The following is a 27,553-nucleotide window of genomic DNA, read 5'->3' as shown; positions in this document are numbered from 1 at the left end:
ATACCTGTTGTGTGTCAAGGCGTTTTCATAAGTGATCTCTAATCTTTATGATGGTCCACTAAGACAGAATTTCAGTAGTCCTCAATGTGTCTATAAGGAAAGAGATACTGTGAGATACTGTTAAAACATTTCTCTGGGATACTCTGCTGGTAAGTTGTAGAATTGGCTCTGAAACTCAGGCTTATCCCCTTGAAAACCAGGAGGGTATTCAAGTGGGAAAAGATTCTGCCTCTGCAGTTGTCACCCTAACAATTTCCTTTACAGATGAGCCAACAGACATATATCTTAATATTATTCAGAAAATGTCACATTTGTCCAACTCTTTTTGTTCTTTCACCTTTGTGTGTTTCCTTAGCTAAGATTCTAATGAGATTAATCTTTTTTAGAAAATTGAAATCGACCAAACAATAAACAGCACTTTCAGGCTGTAATATAAAAGCTACTGAGTTAATTATTTTTATTTCAAAAAGAAAAAAAGCTTTATTTAATTGCAATTACATACCCAATAATGGAGTGTTTTCTGTGTTGCTTTGGTGTAAATGTTCACCAAATGTATCAGAATATTATATCTAGGTATTTAATTTTTAGATTTGTTAGAATTGCTTTGAAACTGTAGAAACATAGGAAAATATATAATTAAGAAGTATACATTGAAAAGAAGCAAGACACTAAACTGATTTTCAGAGTGGCTGCTATTCCTTATATATGATAATACAGTAATAAGAGGGAGATCAAGGATAGCAAGAATCTTATCAATTCAAAATAATTGTTTATTACTTAATGATACTTTTAGTGCAGCATTTGTAATTATAGATTATCATTTTAGTGTGTTTCTTTATAAATGATGACTTTTTAAACGATTTTTCTAACTGTTGCCAACAACTACAAAGGCTCCCTTACAGACTTGTGAGGCCTTGAAAGCACCTAGAGGAGATGGGCTATAACAGGAATAAACTTGGTAAGTGGGAGAGGGAAGTGATGTACAGTCGTAATAATGGCATCTAACGAGGCACAGAGAACTATGGCTCTATTCAAGTGGGTTTTGTTACTGAAGGACTATGACTCAGTGGGTAAAACTAGAAAATATGTTTCTCAAGGTCAGTGATTCTTAAACGAGGGAAGAAGAAGGTGGCATGTTGGAATTGCCTGGGGATATAGGGGGCATTTTTCTAGCTACTCTTAGTCCTCCAGAGATTTTGGTACGCCCACCTCCCTGCCCGTAGCTATTCATCAGTAGCTATTTATTGTCATAGTGATTCGCTGTTTTTAGCCTTCTGGTATGTTAGAGATAAAAAAATATATAGTTAATAATTGCTAGTCTAGTCACTGGGGAAATGTGTAGCAATATGGGCAGTGTAGGTAGTAGCATCCACATAGCAGGAGATAATTCTGGTTTGAAGTGGGCCTATATCCTTAGTCCATCCCCTAAAGTGGAAGAATTGGCAAAGATTAATAGGACACTGGGCCAGAATGAGAGGACTCAGGCAAGGATTAGATTTCAGCAGTTTGTTTCTCAAATAACAGAGGGTTTTAAAGGAAAAGACAGAGGATCAGGGGCTTTTACCACAGGCTTGGGACAATTTAATTTCCAGCTCACCAAGTTCTGGGAATGGCATTATAATATACTTCTGGACTTGGTTGTAAAGAAATAGATATAACTGAATTCTATAAGTTGGGGATAGCCAAGGACTGGAGAAGGCAGAAACAGAGATAAACAACATATAGATTTGACTATGAATCATTACTATGACAACACAAAATCTCTGGGCAGTAAAATATTATTGTAAAAATGTGTGTTAGGAAATAAAATAATGTGCACTGTCATTGCCTCTGTGCAAAACTTCCCTGGAGGTCCCAACCAATGTAAAAAGATTAGAAAAAAAATAGAATGATATATCAGGATTCAAAAAGAAAAGTGAAATTATTCTTTACAGACAAAATTACTTTCAATACAGAAAATCAGAGATACTCTAGAAATAAATGATTAGAAATCATCAGAAAATTCAACAATGATACTAGACACAAGATAATTATACAAAGAGCAACTGTGTTTCTGAATGTCAGCAACAGACAGAAAAAAACAATAACAAGTATTCGTTCATGAGAGAAACAAAAATAATCAGCTATATAGAGAAAAATATTAACAAATAAGGTGAAAAACATGTATGGAGAAAATTAGAAACTTATATTTAAGGTTGAAAAGATAAATAAGTAAAGTTCTTCACATACAATGTCATGAAGAGGTCAATGTTTTCCAAATTAACCTCAACATTAAAAAAAAAATCCAACCAAAAATTCCAAAAAGGAATTCTACATTTCCTGAAGGGCACAGCAAAGCCAAGAAAACTTTAAAGAAAAATAAGATGTGAGACAGTTGAGAACTCTTCTGCCATATGTAAAGACTTATCATAAAGCCTTAATAATGAAGATAAGTTTGTATTGGCACAGATGTGAACAAATAAGCCAATGATACAAAGAAAAACTGCCCACAAACAAACTCTACTGGGATGAACAGTGCCTCATACTCCCAGTCAAATTCATGCCCACTCAGAACCTCAGAATGTAACCTTGTTCAGAAATAGTGAGCAGTTGTAAATATTAATAGTTAAGTCATACTATATTAGGGTGGGCCCTAATTCAAAGACTGGTATTCTTATCAGAAGGCCATATGAAGACATGGAGACACACAGGAAAACGGCACATGATGATGAAGGCAGACACTACAGTGATGCATCTGCAAGCCAAAAATGTCAAGATGGCCAGGATGACCAGAGGTTAGGATAAAGCAAGGCTCTGCCAACACCTGAATTTAGAACTTCTCACCTCCAGAACTGTAAGACTCCAGAACTGTAAGACAATTTCTGTTGTTGTAATTCACATAGTTTGTGGTAATTTTTTGACAGCCTTGGAAAATATACAAATGTGTACATTAGAAATTTATACAGGGCTGCCACATTGCATAGCTCCAAGGGATGCCATTTACATTATATTCTATGTGCTCCAGAATTTTGCCATTCATCTTGAATATGATGTGAATGGTGCCGCTTGGAATTGTACAGAGCAACAGTCTTCTTTACCTAGCAGAAAAGAGGTAGTACAAATTACTGGATAAAGGACTAGTTTTTCAATGAATCATGCTGGAACTAAGGGCTAATCATGTGCAAAAAGGATAAAGTTACAACCTCATCTCATGTCATACAAGAAAATTAATTCTAGATAGATTGATGGCCTATATAAGGAAATAAAAACTGAGAATTACTTATTAAGCAAAACCAACACACACACAAACGTTTTGGTAAGACTGACGATTTTGAAATGTAAATTTTCTGTGTAACAAAGGACACCATAAACAATTTGAAAGTACAAGGAACAGAACAGGACGTATTTCCATTATGTATTCTTTATGAAAAATTGATATCCAAAATATTTAACTCCTACAAATCACAAGAAAAATAAAAATAGTACAAAAGAAAAGGAACCCACAAAGTATATGAACAGGTATATGAGGAAAGCCATCATATTTATGAAAATATTTTAACTGTTTATACTCAAAGAAACACAGATTTAAATACATGAGATTCTATTTTATGCCCTGAGGATTAGGAGTAAAGAAGAAGTCTGAAAATACTAGTGGTTTTTGCAAGAATGTGGGTACATGAGAATTTTCATGCATTGCTAGTAGAGGTGTGTAAACTGCTACCCCTTTGTAAGGCCATTTGGCAATACCTGGTAAAGTTAAAGATATCCATTCCCTATAATCCAGTAAGTCCATTTTCAATTATCAACCCTAGAGGAACTTGGACATGGGCACAAGGAATCATGTAAAATGTGTTGATCGTGTACCATTTTTAATAGGAAAATTCTGTGCATAATCTAAGTGTCTATCAATAGGAGAATGTATAAATAAATTGCTTTATAATTATATAATTAAATATTTATGTATTCTATATGTAATCATTGTACATCTATAAATAAACTAGAACTACATTTACATTAAAAGATCTCTAAATAACAGCATAAATTTTTTAAGATGTGAAAAATACCTGCTGTATAACATCACCACATAAAATTTTAAATCTCACAGAATAATAATAAATATTGCAAAAATATATGTTGTTTTTGAATAAATACATATGTTGTGATTATTTAAATAGGGACTATAAGAATACAGTGGCCGGGCACAGTGGCTCACACCTGTAATCCCAGCACTTTGGGAGGCCAAGGCGGGCGGATCACGAAGTCAGGAGATCGAGACCATCCTGGCCAACATGGTGAAACCCGGTATCTACTAAAAATAAAAAAAAATTAGCAGGGCATGGCAGCGCATGCCTGTAATTCCAGCTACTCAGGAGGCTGAGGCAGGAAAATCACTTGAACCAAGGAGTCAGAGGTTGCAGTGAGCTGAGATTGCACCATTGCACTCCAGCCTGGGAAACAAGAGGGAAATTCTGTCTTTAAAAAAAACAAAAAAAAACAGTATATACTAAATTCAGGATAAAATTCATTTGTTGGAAGATGAGAGAGGAATGAGATGAGGCACCTTTAGTCAAATATATAATGTTTTCATTGTATTTTTAAAATATAAAGGAAACATGACAAAATGTTAACATTTATAAACTCTGGTTTGGGCAGTACATGGATATCTTACATATTATTTCCTATTATTTTAGTAGAGTTGAAATATGTGGTAAACAAAATAGAGACAAAGAAAGAAGAAAAAAGGTCAAAGAGAGAGGAGAAAAGAGTTGGAGATGGGAGAAGACAAAGAAAAGAAAATAAACATGGTCTTGGAGACAAACCACCTGCATGCTAATTGTGGCAGGCAATGTGGTTTAGTAGAAGCAGCTTGGCAGTGTGTTCAGGTAAATTTATTTAATTTTAGCTTCTTTCAACTTGGACAAGTTAACTATTTTAGGACTCTATTTACCCATCAATAAAATGGATAGATTAAAATTTAACTGAAAGTGTTCTGTGAAGAATAAGCAGAAGGAAATATGTAAAATGCTCTATGTTGTGCCTGCTGGGTATTTACTGAGCCTGCCATGGATAGCAAAGCCCTCTCTCTCTTTCTTAAAGCAGTGAGAAACAATAAAGCCTGTGCAGAAAATGTACTACCTTAACTCACTGGGTGGAATTGAATTCTTCCTTCTCATGAAGTTTTTTTTTCCTTCATCTCAGTAAAAGTAATTTTGAAAGGAGATTAAATGCCTTTGGCATAGAGAAAGATGCATACTATGGAGAAAATTGCAGGGCTTCAGTTTCCACCAAACTATCCATTAAAAAGGTAGGTGAGGAAGTTCCCATGGTTCTGCATTTAAGCTCAAGTTGCTTATTTAGGGGATCATGGTTCAGGCCCTTCACCCTTAGTTGTTAATGACCTTACATTGAAGTATTGAATGGAATACGCAGTAGGGTCAATTGCAGACTCAATGACAAGAATTAACGCGCAAAGCTCCCTAATGAGATCTGTGCTTACTCCTTGTGGTTCAAGGAACACTGTGGTTAATAGTTTACGGCCTGCAGGGTCAATCCGCTTGCAGAAGCAGAGTTAACTTAGGCATTCCCTGGGCTGTATAAACAACCCTGTATGTAGTTGGAAGCTTAACCCTCCTTTCATCATGCCAGAAAATTCTTGGACTGCTGCCATGGTCTGATATTTATGGTTCTATAAGCATTTGACTCTGAAAAGTCTCTTATTCTGGAAAATGGCCACTGGTCAGTTGCTAATGCACAAGTGGTAGAAGAAAAAGTCACCCTTTAAAGAAGAGAATGAAGGTAAAAACTTATGAGAATAACAGTGTCAGCCGGGCGCGGTGGCTCAAGCCTGTAATCCCAGCACTTTGGGAGGCTGAGACGGGCGGATCACGAGGTCAGGAGATCGAGACCATCCTGGCTAACCCGGTGAAACCCCGTCTCTACTAAAAATACAAAATACAAAAAAAAATTAGCCGGGCGAGGTGGCGGGCGCCTGTAGTCCCAGCTACTCCGGAGGCTGAGGCAGGAGAATGGCGTAAACCCGGGAGGCGGAGCTTGCAGTGAGCTGAGATCCGGCCACTGCACTCCAGCCCGGGCGACAGAGCAAGACTCCGTCTCAAAAAAAAAAAAAAAAAAAAAAAAAGAGAATAACAGTGTCATGTCTACCAATAGGATAAATGTATATGCATGTTTAATACATACACACGAAAACCCTATATGTGTATTTCTACACAAAAATGCTAAAATGGTAAAAGAAATGCTTTTAAAAATTTAAAGTTACCAAAATAAAACCATTTCCCTTTTCTTTCTACAAAAAGAGAAAAACTGTGGCATATGGTATTTATCAAAGTAGTGGAATAAAAGAGCCAAAACTTGTATAGGCTTCTGTCCCAGTATGAACTCACTTTCTCTACCTCTATGGGCAGAAAGGAACCTTGAGTGGTTCTTTGATCTATTTACCCCTTCTCTGAACTAAAATGGCTTCTCGGAGCAACCAAACAATTGTTTATCCTGTTTGTTAAATGGGAAAATATTTAATAAACATTTTTAGACATAATGTCTCCATGTCTAAAAACACAATTTCTCTGTTTTTAAATCCATTACGACCCTTTCTAAGGATTTTTAAACTAAGCATAGAGAATCACATATCTAATAACTGAATCAGGAGTAGTGGTTACATACATTTTCTAAATGTCCTGTCTCCAAGGTAACCTGTTTTTTCCTGACAGGCTGGAGGAGGTAGAGAGAAGTGAGATGAGGGAGACAAGATGAAGTCACATCCAAAGATGAGGTGGCCACTGGCTGATAGATCGATTCCGACAAGAATAAAACAATTCATAGAAATCAATGTCACCGACCCACAGATGCATCTCAGAATTGATGCCAAACACAAGGGTTGAGTTGCAACCACTGCCCTGTTTCAGTAACACTAGCACCTTGTAGCCAGATTAGAAACTACCTATTAAAACTGTATCGTATCATTAAAAAATCACCCAGGGACCTTCAGAATGTTAGCCTGATCTATAAAATCCAGGCAGGGGATAGAGAAATCAGAGGCATCTTGCTGGAATTTACTGTATCTTGCCAGGAATTTCTGATGTTATTCAAGGAAGAGATGATATCTCATTTCTAGAAGCCCTTAAAAATACCCAACTTGCCTGCACAGGAATGCTCTCACCTGGGAAGTGGCCCAGGCTCAAACAGAGAAACAGAGCTGACTGATTATTGCAGGCCCATTCAAGGTGGAAACCACCCCAAACCTGGGTCAACCTTGCACATTCTGCATTGTAGAGGTTAAAAAATACCAGGCAGAGGCGTCTGAATATCCAGAGCTCACAACAGAATGCAACTCAGTTCTTCGCCCAGTGAAGCCCAGCAAATAATGAACTTATACTTGTTGGTCCTTTTCTGCCTCTATCTCCTTCATAATGTAACACCTCATTCCTACCTTTATTTTTTTATTTATTTATTTATTTTTTTTTTTTTTTTTTTTTTTTTTGAGACGGAGTCTCGCTCTGTCGCCTGGGCTGGAGTGCAGTGGCCGGATCTCAGCTCACTGCAAGCTCCGCCTCCCGGGTTTACGCCATTCTCCTGCCTCAGCCTCCCAAGTAGCTGGGACTACAGGCGCCCGCCACCTCGCCCGGCTAGGTTTTTGTATTTTTTTTAGTAGAGACGGGGTTTCACCGGGTTAGCCAGGATGGTCTCGATCTCCTGACCTCGTGATCCGCCCGCCTCGGCCTCCCAAAGTGCTGGGATTACAGGCTTGAGCCACCGCGCCCGGCCCATTCCTACCTTTATTACCACCAGCAGCATGAAAACACACAGCTCCCAGACTGAAGGAGCTGTAGCATCTTGAAGACATCTGGCCTGCAGAGACAGAATGCTCAAAACACCTGTTCATGGTTACTGAGAAGTCACTACATGTTGAGCACTAGGCTACATATTAACATTTAAGAACTATAACATCCTAATGAGTGAATGTTAGTATAATTATTCCTATTTTAAGGTTAAGGAAACTGAGATTAAAGAAGCTAACTAATTCAAAGATATGCGACGAGTAAATCATAGATCTGGGAATCCAACCTTGGGAGTCCTATATTGAAGTTACATGCTCTTAACACCACATCCTGCTCTTAATACCATATCCTACTGCCTAATATTAACTAAGATTTTGCCACTTGCTAGATGGAGAAACTTGAGCCAATCAGTCTCTCTGAATGTCAGTTTTCCATAAAATAGGATAACTATCCATTCTTTTCTCCAAAACAATTTTATGAAGTCTCTTTGGTGCACTAGTCTAATTACTGGGACACATAATTGACAAAAGAGGGAGGGAGAAAGGTAGAAAGATTTTTTTTTAAGTTAGAGAAAGAAAGACACAAAATAATTTTTTAGAGTGTAAAAAACAAACCGTGAATCAAATAACTGAGGGAACAGTATAACATGGTTGTGCATGACGAGTATCAATTTAAATGAGGTGGCCAGAGAAGCTCTCTCATGAAGGTGACATTTGACTCATTGAAGCCTTAAAAATACAAATGTTCCCTACATGTGAAGCCCATTTCTAGCAGTGGGGACACCATGTGCAAAAGCCCAAGGAAAAGGAAGAAGCAAGTGTGATAGAGTCTTCAAGCAGGGAAGTGAGGAGAATGAGGTTGGAGGGCTCTGGAGGTAAAGCTGGGGAGTTTGGATTCAAGTCTATCCTATTCTATTGATTAAAAAATTGTTTGTCAGTAGGGTGCAGTGGCTCGGGCCTGTAATCCAAGCACTTTGGGAGGCTGAGATAGGAGGATCACTTGAGCTCAGGAGTTTAAGACCAGCCTGGCAAAACAGAGAGACTCCACCTCCACACACAAAGCAATTTTTTTTAAAGCTGGGAAAGGTGGTGCATGCCTGTTGCCCAAGCTACTTGGGAAACTGAGGTGGAAGGATTACTTGACCCAAGGAGTTTGAGGCTGCAGTGAGCTGTAATCATGCCAGTGCACTGAAGCCTAGGCAGCAAGCAAGACCCTTTCTCTCTCTCTCTTTCTTTCCATATATATAAGTATGGATATTTCCCTATCTATATATACGGATATTTCCATATATATAAATATATATATTTGTATATATATGTATGTATTTATAGCCTAAATGTATTGGTTTATCAGTGCAAACAAGGAAGACTAGATTCCTGTAAACAGTGATGAAAAGTCTCCAATGTAGAAATCTAGCAATGTAGATTGAGTGATGATGAGGTGTGAAAATGCTTCGGGAAAGCTAACGTTTTAAAACAGTTATTTTGATAGGGGTGGAGGAGGCATATGTTGTTTGTTCTGGTCCCTCTCTCTTTCATTGGAGGGCATATGCAAACTGAGGTGGTTAGTAGTGAGTGTGCATCTTATTCCGAGGAGGAGCCTGGAAGATGTTGTGGTGCTCTAAAGTCAAGCTCTTAAAACCTCTGTTAATTCATTTAACAAACTTTAATTAAGTGTGTTGCAGTCACTGACACCAATTGTCCTGGTATTTCTTGCTAATGGTACCCTAGCTTTTTTCGTGACACCAAATGTTGACCCCCAAACAGTGTGCTCAGTTCCACAATTTCCCAGCCTCCTTTCCAAGTAAGGAAGATCATATGCCCAGGTTCTGGACAACAAGGTGCCTGATACAGTTTGGATATGTGACCACCCAAATCTCATGTTGAATTGTAATCTCCAGTATTGGAGGTGGAGCTTGGTGGGAGGCAACCAGATTACGGGGGTGATTTCTCACAAGTGGTCTAGCAGCATCCTCTTGGTGCTGCTCTCACCAGAGTGAGTGAGTTCTCGTGAGATTTGTTTGTTTAAAACTGTGTGGCACCCTCTCCCTCTCTTGCTCCTGCTGCTATGTGATGTGTGTGCTCCTCGTTTGCCTTCTGCCATGATTGGAAGCTTCCTGAGCCTCCCCAGAAGAAGATGCCTCTATGCTTCCTGTATAGCCTGGAGAACGGTGAGCCAATTAAACTTATTTTCTTATAAATTACCTAGTCTCACATAATTCCTTATAGCAATGAAAGGATGGCCTAACACTGTGTCAATGGAAAAATCTCTGAAAAAAACATAGGCTTTCTGATATAAAAATGCCTTGCAGACCTTTAACTACAGGTTATACAACTGACGGAGGCCCACAGCTGCTGTGTTCTGAAATCCATTTGGGACTTTCCTAGGAGTCTATGCTTCCTTAGGGTGCTCCCAGCCGACCAATGTGGCAGGGACACTGAGGCACGCCCATTCCTGACAGATGAGGGATTTCTCTGACAGGTGGCTCTGCTGAGGACTCCATGACAGTCTTGTGAAACTGGATTACAGTCTAAGATACATCCACATGGTATCGTTTGAATGTTTGTTCCCTCTAAAACTCATCTTATAGTTTAAGCCCCAATGTGCTAATGTTGGTAAGTGGGGCCTGGTAAGAAGTGTCTAGGTCATTAGGGTTCTACCCTCATACATGGTTTAATGCCTTAACCAAAGGGCTTTCAGGAGTGCGCTGTCTCTTGGCTCTTCCCCTCCTCTGCCATGTGAGAAACAATGTGTCTTCCATGCAGAAAATGTAGTGTTCACCAGGCCCTCAACAGACACCAAACTGGTAAATGACTTGATATTGGACTTCCCACCTTCCAGAACTGTGAGCCAAGGCCTTTCTGTTTATTATAAATCACACAGTCTCGAGTGTTCCGTGATAGCAGCACAAAACTAAGCACCACTCAGCCTTCCCCCCTTGTCTTTCTCTCAGAGTCAGATTTGCACTGTGGTCTGACAAGTCTTCCAGCCTTTCCTGGTCACTTAGTATTTTCCCTGACAGACATTTCATACTATAATTTTTACATGTTCATTACTATCTTGGCCTCCACTTCTCAGAGAAGCTGAACTAACACAAGAAGCATATCATTTATATAATGTTATTTTAAAACTCCCCAGGTATATTAAGTGAAAAAAAAATCAAGGTTTACAACAGTATGTAAAATGTGCTACCTGTTGTGTTAAAATGAAAGAAAAATAAGAATATGAATGTATGTTTGTTTTATATGCAAATATAATTTGGATTCATATGTATAGGGATGAGTCACAACAGAAACTGGAAGGCAGGTGGAAGACAGATAGATATATTTTAACTCTATATCTTTGTGTACGTTTTTAATTTTAATGAAATGATATTACATATATAATTTTTTAATAAAAGATTCAATGTTTTAAGAAACAAATACAAACTTTCTGGGTTCTGGTTGCTTCGGAACTTGTGACACATATTCTCAATAAGGCAATTTAAGAGTTAGAAAAGATTTTCTGTAAGTCATAATAAGACATCAATTATTCAACTTGGTTACTTGCTACAACCCTAAAGCAGCGACACTCCTTATGAAGCTGTGAAAACTATTTAACACCCTTCTAATAGGATTCTACCACCACTCACGGCACACACAGCCACATCCACAGAGACTCCATTCAGAATTCGAAACTAACATCTGAATTGATTCCTGCCTAAATTTAAATTTAAATATATGGCTATACATCCCAATTCTAATCTACAAATTCTAAAGATGACAGGTTTATATAGCACCACAATGACTATTGCAACTTCTACTCTAGAAGGTGGTTGTTTAATAAGGCAAAATGCTGTTTCCCATGCTAAGCACATCATTTGGAGCTGTAAGATGAGCTTTCATCTACCCTAAACCAGCTTGCAAGATTATGATACTTATAAGAATGGAAGCCATATTATTAATAACACTTTATTAATAGGCTCAATAAAGGCTTTATTGAAAAATAGAATGTATTTCAGAGGTAGACAGTTTGGAGAAAAAACAACATATGATTTTCTGTGCCATTTCACACTAGGATTGACAAAAAATTATTTGACCATGATTTGGGGAAAATATAACTTGCAGTATTGTCAAGCAGAAGTACTTCAAAATTTCAGAAATTTCAGAAATCCATCCATTATATTTGGGAGAACACTGAGATAGTTTGAAGAGCAATGGTGTGGGAAATTGAGCTCATACAGTTTCCCTGTATTTTAAGCTTCCAAAAGTTATCTGTCATGTCTGTAAACATAAATTCTTATATTACAGAGTGTATGTGTTCTGCAAGGAAAATGTTACCCTCCAGAGTTCATTCCCCTATTCACTCTCAGGAGAACTTGAGAGATATCTCAGGGATAGCACTGGGAGTAAGGGCTATTTTTTATTGAGCTCCACCATGTTCTAGATCTCTGTTAGGGAATTTAAATGTATCATCTCTAAATTTCATGACAACCCTATGAACTAGGTATTTTTTTTCCTTTTTGACAGTTGAAGTCCTGACATTCATGAACACAGATGAGGCAGAGCGAGGGCTTAGACCCAAGGTGGTCTGCTGTGAAGCTGATGCCCCTTGCCCTCTGTGAATTGTCTCACAGCACAGACAAGGGGAAAGAATCTTTCGCTGTAGCCTTCGCAGAGCATATGACCTGCTAATCTCGATTTGTTACTTGCGTTTTATTCTCTAGGTACAGAATTCACTCATCTGTCCTAAAGTTGTCCAAATAATTGTATGTCCATACGCTCCAAGTATGGATGTGTGGCAGGCCTAGGAAGCCACACAGGAGAGCATTCCTCTTTCCATGCCATTCAGGTCATATTTTACAGCCAGACTGGGACCAGTGAAGGTGAGTCTCGCTCGTTGAGGGGAGACTCCACTTTGTAGGGAAGACAGCTGGCCCTGTGTTACTGTTCAATGCTGGACCTGTGGTACATTAAGAGTAGAAGTTACCCTGCAGTGAGTTTTTCTCTGCCAATACCAGGAGACATGCCATAGCAAGGCTGTTCAGCACAGGTGAGCATCACCATGGTCCAGCTCTGGTTAATGTCCACCAGGCCTTCCAAAGAAAACTGAGTTCATATGAGCTTAATAGGAGCTCCAGAGAATTAAAAACTTAGGAATAAAATACCTTAGAATTCTGTGGTCAAGTCAGGACACTGGGTACCACTTTATATTATTTATTTTAATGTTTTACTAAACTATACAACACATTGCTATGTAGCAGTGAAAAACACAATACCATAATACAGAAGATTTATTCAATATGAAAAGTAAAAAACATTACTAACAATTTTTTGTATATCCTTCTATCTTGAAATGTGTAATCGTATATAAAGATATATCCTCTTTTGCCTCATGTGTGATTATATTATTCTCATTATTCTGCATCTTGCTTTTCAGGAACTGTGTCTTTGAGATTTTGCTCTATGTATACATACAAGCAACAGAAATCTAGCTGACTGAGGCATAATGGCATTTATGTAAAGTATCTGGGGAGCTTTCTGAATGAGATGGCCTGCGAACAACAGCTGGAGACCTCACAACAGGAACTACTCCCAAACTTCCTTCTTGAGCTGCTCTGCTAAAGGCACCACCTCTGAGTATGGCCACTGCTGCTACTTCCTCAACTGACATGACAATCACTGACCCCAGATGCTGCTGTCAGAAACATTGCCCCTGCTACCCCTGAAGGAAGAGCAAGCTGCCACCTCTGTCACCACCCTGATGGGAATGGATTTTTGCAGCCCTTGATACTTCACATCACAAGCTTCCAATTTAAAGTTTGTGGCAGTTCATTCTGAATGGAAAAGTCTAAGACCTATGCCCGTGTCACAGTAAAGGGAAGCTTTAAAAGTGAGTTTCCAGAATTTTCTCCTTCTGTAGTAAATGTGGTCCTGACAACTAAGGCCAGAAATCTTCAAATATAGTCATAGGTCCAATGTTGTTCTTCCAAATAAAAAAGGACAACCATCAAGTAAAGAGATACCATTTTTTTAAATTGGTACATGTCATGTAGCTTTAATATGAAGTTAATCAATCCCTAATTATGAGTCTAAATAGCACTTTAATAGGCATCCTTGTAGATAATTTTGCAATTATCTCTGCAAAATAAATTCATGGAAGTTACATTCAATGACCATCAAAGAGCATGTGCATTCTAAGTTTGATAATTATTAATAACTGTTACTCCTATGACTTCTAAAATATTGTTCCAGGCTGGGCATGGTGGCTCACACCTATAATCCCAGCACTTTAAGAGACCAAGGCGGGCAAATCACCTGAGGTCAGGGGTTTGAGGCCAGTCTGGCCAACATGGCAAAACCCCATCTCTACTGAAAACACAAAAATTAGCAGGTGTGGTGGCGCATGCACCTGTAATCCCAGCTACTCAGGAGGCTGAGGCAGTAGAATTGCTTGAACCTGGGAGGCAGAGGTTGTGGAACCTAGATCACACCACTGCACTCCAGCCTGGGTGACAGAGTGAGACTCCATCTCAAAAAGAATAAATAAAAAATAAAATATTGTTCCAATGCACACTCCCATGTAGCAGTGTGGAAGCGAACCTCATGCAGCATAACCTGGTCAATAGTGAATTAAATGGGTTAATTTTTGCCAATCTGATCAAGAGAAAGTGGAAACTTGCTGATCAAAATTCAATTTATTGAATTATAGAGTAGGATTGGCATCTATTTTTCATATCTCCATTATTTTCTATTAACCACTTTGCTATACTTTAATATGAGACTCCATTGCCTATTCCTAAAGTAAACAGCTGACTTATTATGATGCAGGACAGGAAAGCCTCAAAATTGGGGCCTACCCCAGGAGGGTTCTTGGATTTACCCAGGAAAAAATTCAAGAGCAAGCTGTTGGTGTTAGGCAGCAAGATTTTATTCAACAGTACTGCTCCTTGCAGAGCAGGGCTAACTCACAGGCAGTGCGCCCAGAGTCAGCAACATATGGTTCTTGGCAATCGCACTTATACTCTAGTAAACCTACTTTCAATTACATGCAAATTAAGGAACAGGTCAATGCAAATTGAGGGATTGGTTATTTAGCACTTTCTTGGAAAGGGATGGTAACTTCTAGGTCATTTTTATGGAAAGGGGTGGCAACTTCTGGGTCATTGCCATGGAAAGGAGTGGTAACTTCTGAGTAGTTGCTATGGCATTTATAAACTGTCATGGCACTGTTGGGAATGTCTTATGCTAATGAGCAGTGACGGCAGGTAGAGATCAACTTCATCACCATCTGCTGGTTCCTGTTGGTTTCTTCACTTTATCCTGTCTGGACCAGATCCTGTTTTGGTCAGCAGAGTCGTGACCAGAAAATAAGTCCTGGTCTCCTACCTCAGTTAGAGTTAATTTCTATCCTGAAACTGCATTCCATCATTGGGAAGTTGCTAAGTTGCTACCTTCAAGTCCCACAAAAGGACACACACCTTTACTGGTGAAGGTCTTTCCCCCAGATAATTATATTAAGTCAGTGTCACCAAGGACATATTGATTTAACATCAGGGACTACTTGTATATGTTAAAGGCCAGGTTAGTGGAGAACAGTTGGGGAAAGAAGGAACATGATCCTTCTTTTGCTGAGTCCAATATTTAATACTACAATGGCAGTAGTCCTGCCCAAAAGGAAGGGCCTCTTTCATAAAATCCCTTCATCAACCATTACAATTTCATTTCCTTCCAATTTTCTCTTGAAGTGGGGAGATTTGGAAACCCAAGTCATTCAATAGCAATATCTACAATTTAGCATTTTTCATCATGTGTGTTGGCATCAACAAAACATGTAACGTGGGGCAAATGGAAAGCGATGACTTGGCTTGCTTAAAGTGGAATAGTGTTTGCAACACACATAAAAGCATCCAGATTGGATGAGCACAGATCATAGATGGGTGTGCTTCAAGTGTGCCCTGCCCCACTCTGGCCAGCAACATGAACATCACCTGACAACTAGAGCCCACTCTAGACCTATGGAATTCAAACCAACTCAATAGTCCCATAGACAGTTTTTTGTTTTTGTTTTTCGGATAAGCATTGAAATTGATCCTTGTGGTCTTAAAGCTTGGAACTTACATGTGTTTATCTAAGTTTCTTTCTCAAGAAAGGTCTCTCAAGTTTCACAAAAAAAAGGATCAAAGAACTGAATTTCACCAATCATGGCATCCAGACAATAAGATGCCAGACCCCTCATTCATCGTGATTTTTTCATTGTTCCTCTCTAGTTCCTGTTTTCTTACCCATTGCTGCATTCTTTCCCTCCTATATACACCCGAGTTTTAGTTGGTTAGGGAGATGGATTTGAGACTGAGCTCCCATGCAGCACCCAATTAAAGCCTTCATTCTTGGCAATATTGGTCATCTCAGTCATTGGCTTTCTGTGCAGTGAGCAGCTGGACCTAGAGGACCTAGACTTATCCCCTGATGTTTCTGCAACAGAATCAGAAACAGGGCAGGGTATGGGTCCTGACAATCTACTTCAAGGAGCCTTCCAGATAATTCTAATGCAGGTTACAGTTTGAGAACTGGGCAGTGTAAAGAAAGCTGTGGCGGTTCAGCTTTTATCCTTTATCTGGCAGTCCCTGTCGAATTTCTTCTCTCAAGAGAAGACATTAGAGGAGAATTTGCTGCCCCACAAAACAGTAACAGTTAATGCTAGATCCCTTGGATAACCTGTCCTATTCAGGAGTCATGGAAAACTGCTAGAGCAAATATCTATAGCAAATTTTACTTCCAGACAAGCTTTTGAAATTTTTGCTGTGATTTTAACTCTGTCATATCTAATGTAAGAAAGGAGCATTGCAGGCTTCTATGCTTACACATAACAGACACAACTGTGTCCATCAGTAAAATCACCACCTACAGAGCATAGCTGGCCAAGGGAAGTGAAGGATCTGCCTTTATTAAGTTTGCTCACTGTGTTGCCACTATATTTCTGGATTCCCTCTTATCACAGTGTGACATCCATTTGCACACCACATTTTTCCAGTGACTGAAAAGTGATCACTGCAGCTTGGCATCCTGCACTGCAATACAATCATTTATTTCTCACAGCACTTTATCCTGGACATTCGCATTGAGCATAAAGCCTTTGAAGTCTATGGTGCATATAATTCATCTGACAGTGGATTGGATTGGAGTCCATCTAAATAAAGCCCAAGCCTGAGGAGGCATCAAAATTTCTCTTCCATAATTGGCAAGTGCTATTATGCTACTGGGCTATTAAAAAAAAAAAAAAGGCATTTACTTGGCCACATATTTTATTGACTTTTGCTATAATAAATATTTCTTTACTTTTGAAGAATATTTTTAATGTCTCAAAATTTCCATCTGCCCTAACAAGCTCTCAAACTTCGCCTCAGTTTGTATTTAGCAATATGCCCACTAAGAAAACAAGGAAATGTTTGTAAGAATTTCCTCAGGCTTTTTGACCTATGAGGATTGCTTTGGTTTCCCTTGAGCTTTTCTGCCTAATTTGTGTAAATCCTTTTTAAATTGGGGTTCATTTACTTAATGTTAGATGTTTGCAATGACTTCCTAAAGCTAATTTCAAAAGATGAGCGGTTCCAGGAGACAGCTGCTTCTCCAAATGGACTTATGAGAAAGAGAGGGGACAGGAGAGAAATTTTGGAAACACAGAGACCAAGGACTTGAATTTATTACAGCCCTAACATGGCAAGCACTGAAATAGTTACAACAACAACCCTTAGCTTTCAACTTCTTCCCCTTTATAGACCGTAAGATAAGATTTGAAATGTTCTGCCTATGTCACTATTTTTAACTCCGTGTTACAATATAAGTAAATCTGGCCTAAGAAACACCTGGGGTAATTCAATAATAAAGCAGGACACAGAAGATGCTAACAGTTGGCACTAGGGCATAAAAAACACAGAGAATATAAAATGTAATAGCAATTGCAAAATGTAATACAATTGCATGAAAATGCAATTAAATCAGGTTGGATAAATAGCTTCCAGGATATAATAGCAAGAAGAGAGAGTTCATTTCAATGAAGTGAAAATGGCAAAAAGCTGAATAAATAATTTAAAGCTGGAAATGAAAAAAGTTCCACGTGGAGTTTAGAAGACAATTGAGCTCATCTGACCTTGTGCAAGTCGGTTAACCTCCTGGAGCCTCACTTTCCTTATTAGGAGAAGGAGGAAACAGGAAGGAGCATTAGATTACTAATCTCAAAAGTCTATTCAAGTTCTCTCCCTCTCCCCTCTGTTCCTCCCATCCCCTTCCCCAGCCACCTACCCCAGACTCCCAAGTGAGTGGTAATATAGGGCATCGGTACAACATTAGTGGCTCTGGAACAGAAAATGCGTATATGCAAACTGTAAATTTGGGTTTCATGCAAAGCAATTATTTTGATATGCTCAGATTATTTGTCATTCTTTATAAAAACAAAAGATAAGAATAAATGCCTGCAATGGTTGAATTTCCCCATCTTTTTCTGGCTACAGTTTTCCCTTATCTGGGGTTACAAAAAGGCATACTGATAAAACAGTCCATGTGGATAATGCCATGCTGAGGTTCCAGGCTCAATCATTCTCTCCACTTTTCTTCCCATCTGGTGTTTTTCTTTTGCCTGATCCTCCAGGGTAGAGAAGTTAGCTGGGTGCTAATCAGTAGGTAGGGAAAGGAGAAGCATGTGTTATTGCAAACTGGATGGATCATGGATCATGGGTCAATCAAGCAAGGACTCTAGTGAGAGCTGTTAAAGAGTTAAGTCATTTAACCATGAAGACATATAGAAAGAAAGCAATGCCTTCATGCAACATGTAGATATGAGTCAATTGCCGAGACCAAAGGGGAATGTTTTGTTTATCATGCTTATTTATAAATCCCTGGGATCTTGAGAAAATCAAAGAGGTATTTCTAATTTCCATGTTTCACTTTGGGTTTCTTGGCCTGCAGTATAATATAAACAGTTAGTAAACTCTGTGTTCTTCATTGTCAGCTGAGGATGCATATCCCACCCTTCTCCACTCCAAGTCATTTATCAGCAAACGTGAATGTTAAAAAGGATCAATGGGCTGGGTGTAGTGGCTCATGTCTGTAATTCCAGCTCTTCAGGAGGCCGAGGCGGGCAGATTACTTGAGCTCAGGAGTTCAAGACCAGCCCGGCCAACATGGCGAAACCCTGTCTCTACTAAAAATACAAAAATTAGCATTGTGGTGGCGCATGTCTGTAACCCCACCTACTCAGGTGGCTGAGGCATGAGAACCATTTCAGCCCAGGAAGTAGAGGTGGCAGTGAGCTATCACACCACTGCACTCCAGTGTGACTCTGTCCAAAAAAAAAAAAAGTATCTTTGTAAATGAAACGTTATTGACCATGACCAGTAGTTTAATGATCAAATTTATGATTGGAAATGAATCTATTTGTTAGTTATATGATGATTATAATGGTGGACTGTTTAACAGCATTAATAATTTCTCCTTAGTAGGAGAAAAATAAATGATGTACTGGTAATTTAAGTTACTATAACACTACAGCAAAGAGATTAGATGTTGCACTCTGTAGTCAGACTACCCGGGATCCACTGCTTCCTGGATATATGACCTTAGGCAAGGTATGTCTCTGGGTATTAGTGTCCTCAAATGTAAATACTGAGATAGAAATGTCAATAGCAACAACTATCTCATAGGTTTACCCTGGATTAAATGAGCTACCATAGGTCAAGTATTGGAAACAGTCCTGGAACACAGGAAGTACTGTATGTGAGCAATTACTGTGAGAAAGAGGCTTTAGGAGGAACCACTAACAGCAATAACAATGGTCTTTATCTTAATTTCAAGGCACAAATAGCTTTGAATTATGTGCAAAAGTCAGAATTGCAGAGTATCTATGTCTAGTATTCTGTTTCCCTAGACAAATATTCCCCACCCCAGTTAGATTATTTGAAAAGGAATTGGAAAGGGATCCCTATGAGTGTATGCTATGTGCTGTAGTTGGTGTTCTGTTTGTGGGAGCAAGATAGGGAAGTCATTGCATACTTCCAACAGAGGAAACTTGGGCTTGTCTAATTATTTCAGGATAACTTTTTTTAAAAAGTCAGATTATCAAAAACAATGAGTTAATCTTACAGAAATACATGGCAAAATGTAGCTCAGGAAGTAGTCTAGCTTTAGACTACAAACCAGAGTGAATAAACAGTAGAATTCTTACTCAGAATGGAACAGCAGTCTGTAAGTCTTTTTTTTTTTTTTTTTTTTTCTCATGACTCAGCTCCTCTGACTCCAGCGTCTCTCTCTTTCTACTTTTTCCAACTACCATTTGGTAACCTTAAGTATTTCTTGTACTCAAACTCTTCCAAAAGGATCTAGCTGGTTCAGTCAGGTTTTGTTTTTATTTGTTGCTTTGTTTTTGTAGGAATTAATGGAGCCACTGAGCAAAATTCCCCAAGCCAATGTCTTCATAAATTCCCATCTAATCCATTCATAGTCTTCAACTGAAGAAGCAACCATGGTCTATTCAGTTGTGCTCAGTGTGTAAGTGTCTTGCAGAATAAAGCATGGTAAGCCATACCCAATAAATGGCTTCTTGGTTGCATTGTTTAGAAACAATGAATTTAAATCAAGTCGTCCCATCAAATAACCATTTGGACTCACAGCAATTCAGTTAACCTTTGGGGGCTTTAATTGCCTTACATATGATGTCAGGAAAGTGACCTGAATAACATCTAATATTCTTTATAACTGTAAAATGTTATGATCCATTTGTTCCCTTAAATTACCTTTTACTAAATGGTTAATAGCTTTGAAAATAAACATTCTTTAGCTTGTGTACTTTTAACATTTTTTCTATCTTCAAAAATTTATATTTCCTTTATATTTAGCATATATAAAAGCAAAGATTGTAGAATGAGTTTGCTCAGTATACCCAATAAACTAAAAACCAGAGTCAATCTCAAATCTTATCAGGTTAATATCCAATTGGGTTGCTACTGTCATTGTCCCAATCTTACTAATATTTCCTTTTCTGTTATTATCAGGAGGAAAGGGTAGATATTCCAGAAATGGAATCCCCTCCATTTTTCCATTAAGGATTTCCCTAAGAACCTCTTTCATGTCAAGTATTCTCAGGGTTTTGTGAAAACAAAAGTGTTTCCTCTGCTCAAATAAAAGGATTTGACTGAAGTTGACAGGAAAGAGTGCAAGGATCAATCAGAGATGTTTACCATAATAACACTATAAAGGAGTTGTGACATTTCAACTGTATAACTGCCAATGTGACTTTGGGTCATTGAAAATACATTAGTGAGAACAGGCTAGGTCATGCTACGTTAACAAGCAACACTATGATCAACAACAAAGGTTGATTTCTTGCTCAAGCTACATACCTATCATAGATCAACAAGGAGGCTTTGCATATCATTGTCATTTAGACACCCAGGCTAACAGAGTAGCTCCCACTGCAAACATCACTGTGTATATGCCAAAGAACACAGCAAGACTTGGAGGTCTTGGACAATCAATTAAATGCTCAGTCCTAAGTTGACACACATCATTTTCCTTTACAATGCATTGTCCAGAACTAGTCCCATCGTCCCTACATCCACAAGGGAGCCAGGAGGTAAAATAAACTCCGTATTTAGGAGGTAGAGAGCTGGAAATAATCAGAAAGCAGTACTGATGAGTACTCTAGAATATTACCTTAATGATAATATTTAGATACTACTTTCCTGGAGGTATCTAAAATTTAGGGTCACTGGAAGTCCTATCCTTATGCCTAGGAGATGTTCTTTGTATTAAATAAACCAATGCTGAAGAGACCAAGGTCTTGGGCTCTATCCCTTTAAAAATCATTTGCATTTATCTTCATACTCTCATGGCCATGGCTAGAAGCCCTCTTTAACTCTAAACAATCCAGACAACCTGTATAAGACAGACTGAAGCCAGATGGTGATAGATTGGCTTCAACAAGTATCACAAATAGAAACATAGCACCAACACTCGATCCACAACTACAAAAGCATTATCCAGTTTGCATTCTTCATATAATTCACAGCACATTTGAATCATCTCACTTTTGGAATAAATCCATGCAAAAATGCATTAGGAATAAAAGGTGCTACCTTAATAGGCATCATTACTTTGATATTCCACACATATTATAAACAAACATTTATATTTTTCAAATTGGAAAAGAAGATATGCAACCACATTTTCTGAGCTATCATCAATTATAAGAAAATACTGAAATATTGTTCACCTTCTGTACTTAACCCACAACTCACAAGCACCCAAATATTTGCTGTTTCATTCAGGGTTGAAAGAGTAGAAAGTGAAGGACACTCATTTTACTGGAGTGAGCAAGTACAGGCAAACCTACCTCTTAAGGCTGAGGCAGCTGAGGGGCCAAAGAAAGAGGCTGACAAATCCGGTTTTCTGAGAAAGAAAATATTTACTAGGAACCTATGAACTGAAGCAATATCTCAAGTGGCTGAGGGAGGGTGGATCCCTGCACCACTCTCCAGAAAATATTCTTTATATAGCAATCTTTTAGGGTAATGACATGTGCAGCTGATTATGTCTCAAACTATTTTGCAGAAACATGATCACTGGGGAGGATAAAGATAAACATCTTTATGAGGGGGTATCTGTGTTAAAGGTATTGTTTCTTTATGAGGGGTTATCTGTGCTATAGGTATTATTGAAAGACCCTGCTGTAGAACACCTGTCCAGGAGTCAAACATTAGTCATCATGGTGATTTTGTTTCAAGAAGGCATTACTCTTGCCATGCAACATGCTGTTTTCCTATGCCCAAGAAAGATATTCAATTAACATGATCAATATAGACATTCATATCAGGTATTTCAAATTTTTTAAATCTACATTGTGATCTCAATTATCTGGATGGATTTTCCTAATTAATTGCACCTATAGATTAATTGTTCTCTTTTTTTTTTTTTCATTTATTATGATCTTAATGAAATGTGAGTCTAGTTAAAGTGCAAATTTCTTTTCTTTGTAAGGAAATGTCCAGGCTAGATGGGAAGCACATTTGTAGCTGACTTCAATGCCCTGTCTTTAGAATTCCCTATACTTTATCTGGAATGTCCTCCTTTCCTTGAATTCTAGTGGGACACTTGGCATTCCAACTGGCTACAGGGAGAGGTGGTCTCTGATAGAGAGTATTGAGCTCTTACATTCTCTTGTCATCTTCAACTCCAACTTCAACTTCAACTCTTGTCAACCTCAACTCTTGTCAACTCCAATATGCAGTTGGAGACAGAAACTAAAGGTCTCTTCCAAGGTTGAAAGCAACCTTGCTCTTTGCTCCAAAAAGGGATACTACTTCTATTTTCCAATGACTTTCACTATACAAACATCCTTGAAAATATAGTTCAGAAAAAGGCAGTCTGTAAGTCTGCTCACAAGTCATACAGACAACTGAGAGATTTATGGATAATTATCTCTCAATACTATTTCTTAGAAGAATTTTGATCTAAATATCCTCGGAGAAAGACCACATCAACTTATCTGCATCAAGTTACTGTTGTCCAATTTTAAAAGGACACTTACATTTTATTCTTTTTCTAAATCCTCTCTGTCATAGGAAAATCTAGATTATGCTACAATAACAAACAACCTCTAAAATCTCAGAAGTTTAATGAAAAACATTTTAGTTTTACTGACACCATTCTATACAAGGCTCTTTTATACTGTCGCTCAAAAAATAGATAGAATTTTACCTTCTTATAGATGCACCATGTACAGCACTGTCTCCTCAATGGCCCTGGCATCAGAAGAAAGACTCATACATGGACTTTTCACTGCCTTATCCTGAAAATGACATAGGTCATATTTTATTTGCCAGTGCCAGTTACATGGCCAGATCTAATGTAAAAGTGATGGGAATGTAGGAAGACTAATGGAATACCAAGTGAGCATTCCTCTCTCAGCCACACTTCATTTGGACTTCCAACCATTCTTCCATTTTGTGTTTTTAGGAACAATGTTAATCCACTTCTTGACTTAGATTACTAGATCTGTTTTGTCTAGATTCACAGGAATCTTTCTGATGATATATTCACTCAGTCCTCTAGAACACGAAATCAGAAACCTATCCCCTAGCCGTTATAACATTAAATGGCCTTGTCATTCTTTGCACAGGCAAAACATACTTTCCACCAAGGTGAAAGAAAGGTTGCCCACTCAGAATCTAAGTTTCTTATTGGTTTAATTGATTGTGGCTGTTATTGGGCTTCAGAAAGAGATTACAAAAGAAAAATACCAGGACTCTGGGAGTCCTTAGAGTGATGGAGGGAGAGGACACAGGTAAGTCAAAAACTGTAAAATAACAGTGTATGGTATTTGCTGTGATTTAGGTATGCATGGGGTATTTGGAAAGCTCAGAGGAAGAGGCATTTAATCTAGATGAGGCATTTAATCCGAGAAAACTTTCTGATTTTTTAGGGAATACCTGAATTGACATTTGAAGCACACGTAATAGCTAAACTTATTTTTTTAAGTGAAAGTGGCTGGAAAATCATTCTAGAAATAAGTAACAATTTACCCAAGGACAGAAACATGAAACAGCATGGCTCTGTTTTTAAAACAATGTGAACTCTTAAAGGATTTTAAGTACAATGAGAGTTTTGTACTATAAAGATCATTCTGACAGCAAATTAAGGGATTGGAAGGAGGTGAGACTGAGCCTGTAGCAGTGTCAGGAGGCTTTCACAATATCCCAGACAATAGTGCAAGTATAGATAGAAAGGAGGAAATTGATGTATACGATGGTAAGTAGATAGACTATCAGAATGTGATAATTAAGTGGACATTGGGAATGAGAAAGAGAGAAGGCTCAAGTGTAACTCCAAAACTTCAGAGTTATATGGAAAAATATAAATTTTAGGATGAAAATAAAGTTTATCCTTTGATTGGCAGCTGTAGAACATAATGGTATACATTCTGATATGGAGTTCAGTGGAAGTCATGAATGCAGACAGTGGAAATTACCCTGGGAAAGGGAAATGAAAGGAGGAGAGAGGGGTGAGGTCAGCAACATGACAACATCCTGAGAACAGCCACAACATACGTGTGCCTCTGTTAATAGGATATGCAAGCTTTGTGTCCACCTATGAGTTGAACAATGTGAGCTTTAAAGACAAAACAAAATCACCAGAACAATTTCAAAATGCTTTGCCTCACCAACTTTTACCTTCTAAGCACATTCAACATGAATTCAGTGATGAAGAAAATCACATATTTAAAGTAAGTGGCAAATTGAAAGCATATGTTAGTCACCAGCAAACACTAAATATGTTTTATACTTCCAAATCTCTTTTCTTTACTGGTGCACTGCTGGAATAATCATGATAAACCTCACAAAACTCCCAGGAGGTAGGAAATGAACGTGGCAGTACTCAGTGGCATCCTTGTAAATAAGAACAGATGCTCATCCATCCACAAAACCATTTTGTGCCAGACTGCCTTAGGTCACAGGGTGGTTGAACAGAGGAAATTCCAGTCTTCTACCTGTCCCAGCTCAATGAGATTGGCATTAGATGTAACTGCTGTTGAACCAACTGGAGTCAGGATATCTTTCACATAGAACAACACTTTGGGATATTAGAATCTTGCCACGGAGCTCAAAGCACATCTGAGTCATTGATTCACTAACTCCCAGGCAGTCCTTGCGGAATAGAAAATGGCTTTGCATACAATTTTAGAAGAGCTGAATCCTTAAAGTCAGCAAATTAGTGGCCAAGCCCGAATCCCAGTAAAGTCCTTTTTTTACTAAACGCAAACAGTTGGCACTATCACCTAAGTGCATAAGGAGGTCTTGGAGGATGCATCCCTTGGAAACTCCCTCAGTGAGCTCAGTTATATCTCCAGTTTGCTTGGTACAGAGCCATTTTGACTCACCACCCAAAAGCTGTAGGGAAGAGAGGTGGCCCAGTCTCCACTCTATTCCTCTTTCTTGTCATCCTCTCAAGAACTGCTGCTACTCCTTTCAGCCTGGTTCCAAGCCAGAGACCCTGCTGTTTTTATTGGAGGCAGAAAATGAGTAAGGAAGAGTGATAATTCCCTTCAACAAGTACCCTGGGACATTCACTTGTTGCTTTGGCATGGTACCTCATGATATTTTGAGCTTCTACTTCATTAAAACGAGAATTTTGATTACACTGCTCTGCCTCCTAGGCATGTTATGTGCTTCTTTAAAGACTAATCTAAAGGCATTTGGGCTCAATGACTTCATATAGTTTACAAGTTTTGATAGAACAGAACGTTCTCAAAAATATGTCTTTCAAAAAAATCACTTCTCCTTTAAAAACAGGGGGGTGGAAATCACAGCAGACATTATCTGTTTCTACTCAGGGCTGAATTGTTCTTCTGAGAGTCTCTTCCATTGTGCTTTTAAATATTGTATTATGTGACATCAAATCCTGTTTTAATGCAACATATTGATTCTCTTATAGGCTAGGGTATTATCGTCTTAAACAGATTCAAAGTAAATGATTAAACATAGCTTATGCCATTGCGGTCGCCAGCAATTTAACATTCTCTTCTGATTGGCATGTTTTGTGGCTGGCTGCTCAAGTGGTGAAGGATAGCACATTTTACACTGGTGGTTGTGAAATGAAAGTCAAAGACAACGTAAAGCCTCTCATTGCCCCCTTTCCATAAAATAACTAACACATATTAACTTTAAAAATACAGTAGGCTTAGTTCCTTTAGGATAGGAGGCTTATTTCTCCACCATTGGTATAGCTAGAAAAGAAAAGAGGAGAAAGTAAAAACACTCTGCTTTATTCATTGAATTTCTGAACAATGACTAGGGCTAAGCTGGTGTCCGGCAACCTGCAATATGTCTGTGCTCAGTCAAAGCATACCTTTTCTGTTGTTTTAGAAAGCACAGCTCTGTGGGAAAGCATTTTGGTAACAATTGAATTTCCTTACCAGTATCATCAACATGTAAAATGGAGCCAGCGTTTGTATCATAGAAAACTGCTAAATAGAGAAGATCTGGGAGGGAAGAAGAGATCAAAGTTCTGTTCACTTGTTTATAAGGAAAGTGTGACCTAAACCAGCCCTTATGTGAATGACACTGTCACCTGTCCTACAGAGGATACAAAATCCAAAATGCGCTCCCTAAGGTACTGGGAGGATTGGAGACTACTTACCCATGATAGATCCTTGGGAGCCAGCTGTACAATGGGGCTGAGTTTCAGCTCTCTTCATGCTGGTCACTCCTGGGACATGAATGTCTCTCAGATTTCCAAGGAGGTGCAATAGTGGAGGGAGGAGTAGGATCAAGGGCATACAGGTTTTAAAATTTGAAAGGCAGAAGGCATCACTACATAGAAGGCAAAAAGCATGTTGAAAAGAGACGTTTTACTCAAGGTGGAATGATGCATCTTTTTGACCCTTTCAGAATTATCCTAAAGTGGGTATCCTAGGAGGGGCTGCTCCCAAAGGGTGCACTGTGTCCCTTCCATTAATGACTCTTGCTATATCCTCTAATTTGTTTCTCAGTATACACTTGAAAACATAAGGTTTTGATTAGTTGTGACTTGGCCACAGTCACTCAGTTTGTCCTTGTTAGTGCTAAGGTCAGACTCCAAGCTGACCTTCCAGTGAGCTTCCCATTGCACTGGCATTTCCATTTCAGCCCTTTACTCTTTGACTGAAAGCCATCTCCTTTTATCAAAATATACAGCCCATTTTAGATATTTCAAAACAAACATGATCACAAAGTCAATCTCAGTGGTGAAGTGAAAGAGATAATAAATGGTTTC

The 27,553-nt window shown here is 38.5% G+C and overlaps 1 long non-coding RNA gene across 2 annotated transcripts; it reads right to left on the bottom strand.

The window, feature by feature from the left end:
• On the bottom strand, positions 1 to 27,084 carry LOC117071382. Of its 2 annotated transcripts, XR_004432276.1 has the most exons (5): positions 26,939 to 27,084; positions 23,501 to 23,591; positions 2,984 to 3,077; positions 2,824 to 2,904; positions 1 to 90 (listed from the first exon to the last, which is right to left on the bottom strand). It is a non-coding gene; the product is annotated as an uncharacterized LOC117071382 (long non-coding RNA). The 2 variants fall into 2 exon arrangements; XR_004432275.1 differs by having other exon boundaries at positions 2,824 to 3,077.
• Between the last annotated feature and the right edge of the window lie 469 nt (positions 27,085 to 27,553).

The sequence above is a fragment of the Trachypithecus francoisi genome, unplaced genomic scaffold, assembly GCF_009764315.1.
Source record: "Trachypithecus francoisi isolate TF-2019V2 unplaced genomic scaffold, Tfra_2.0 Lachesis_group3, whole genome shotgun sequence".
Taxonomy (NCBI): domain Eukaryota; kingdom Metazoa; phylum Chordata; class Mammalia; order Primates; family Cercopithecidae; genus Trachypithecus; species Trachypithecus francoisi.
The sequence above is the reverse complement of the archived record's forward strand: the minus strand, read 5'-3'. Positions and strand labels throughout refer to the sequence as shown.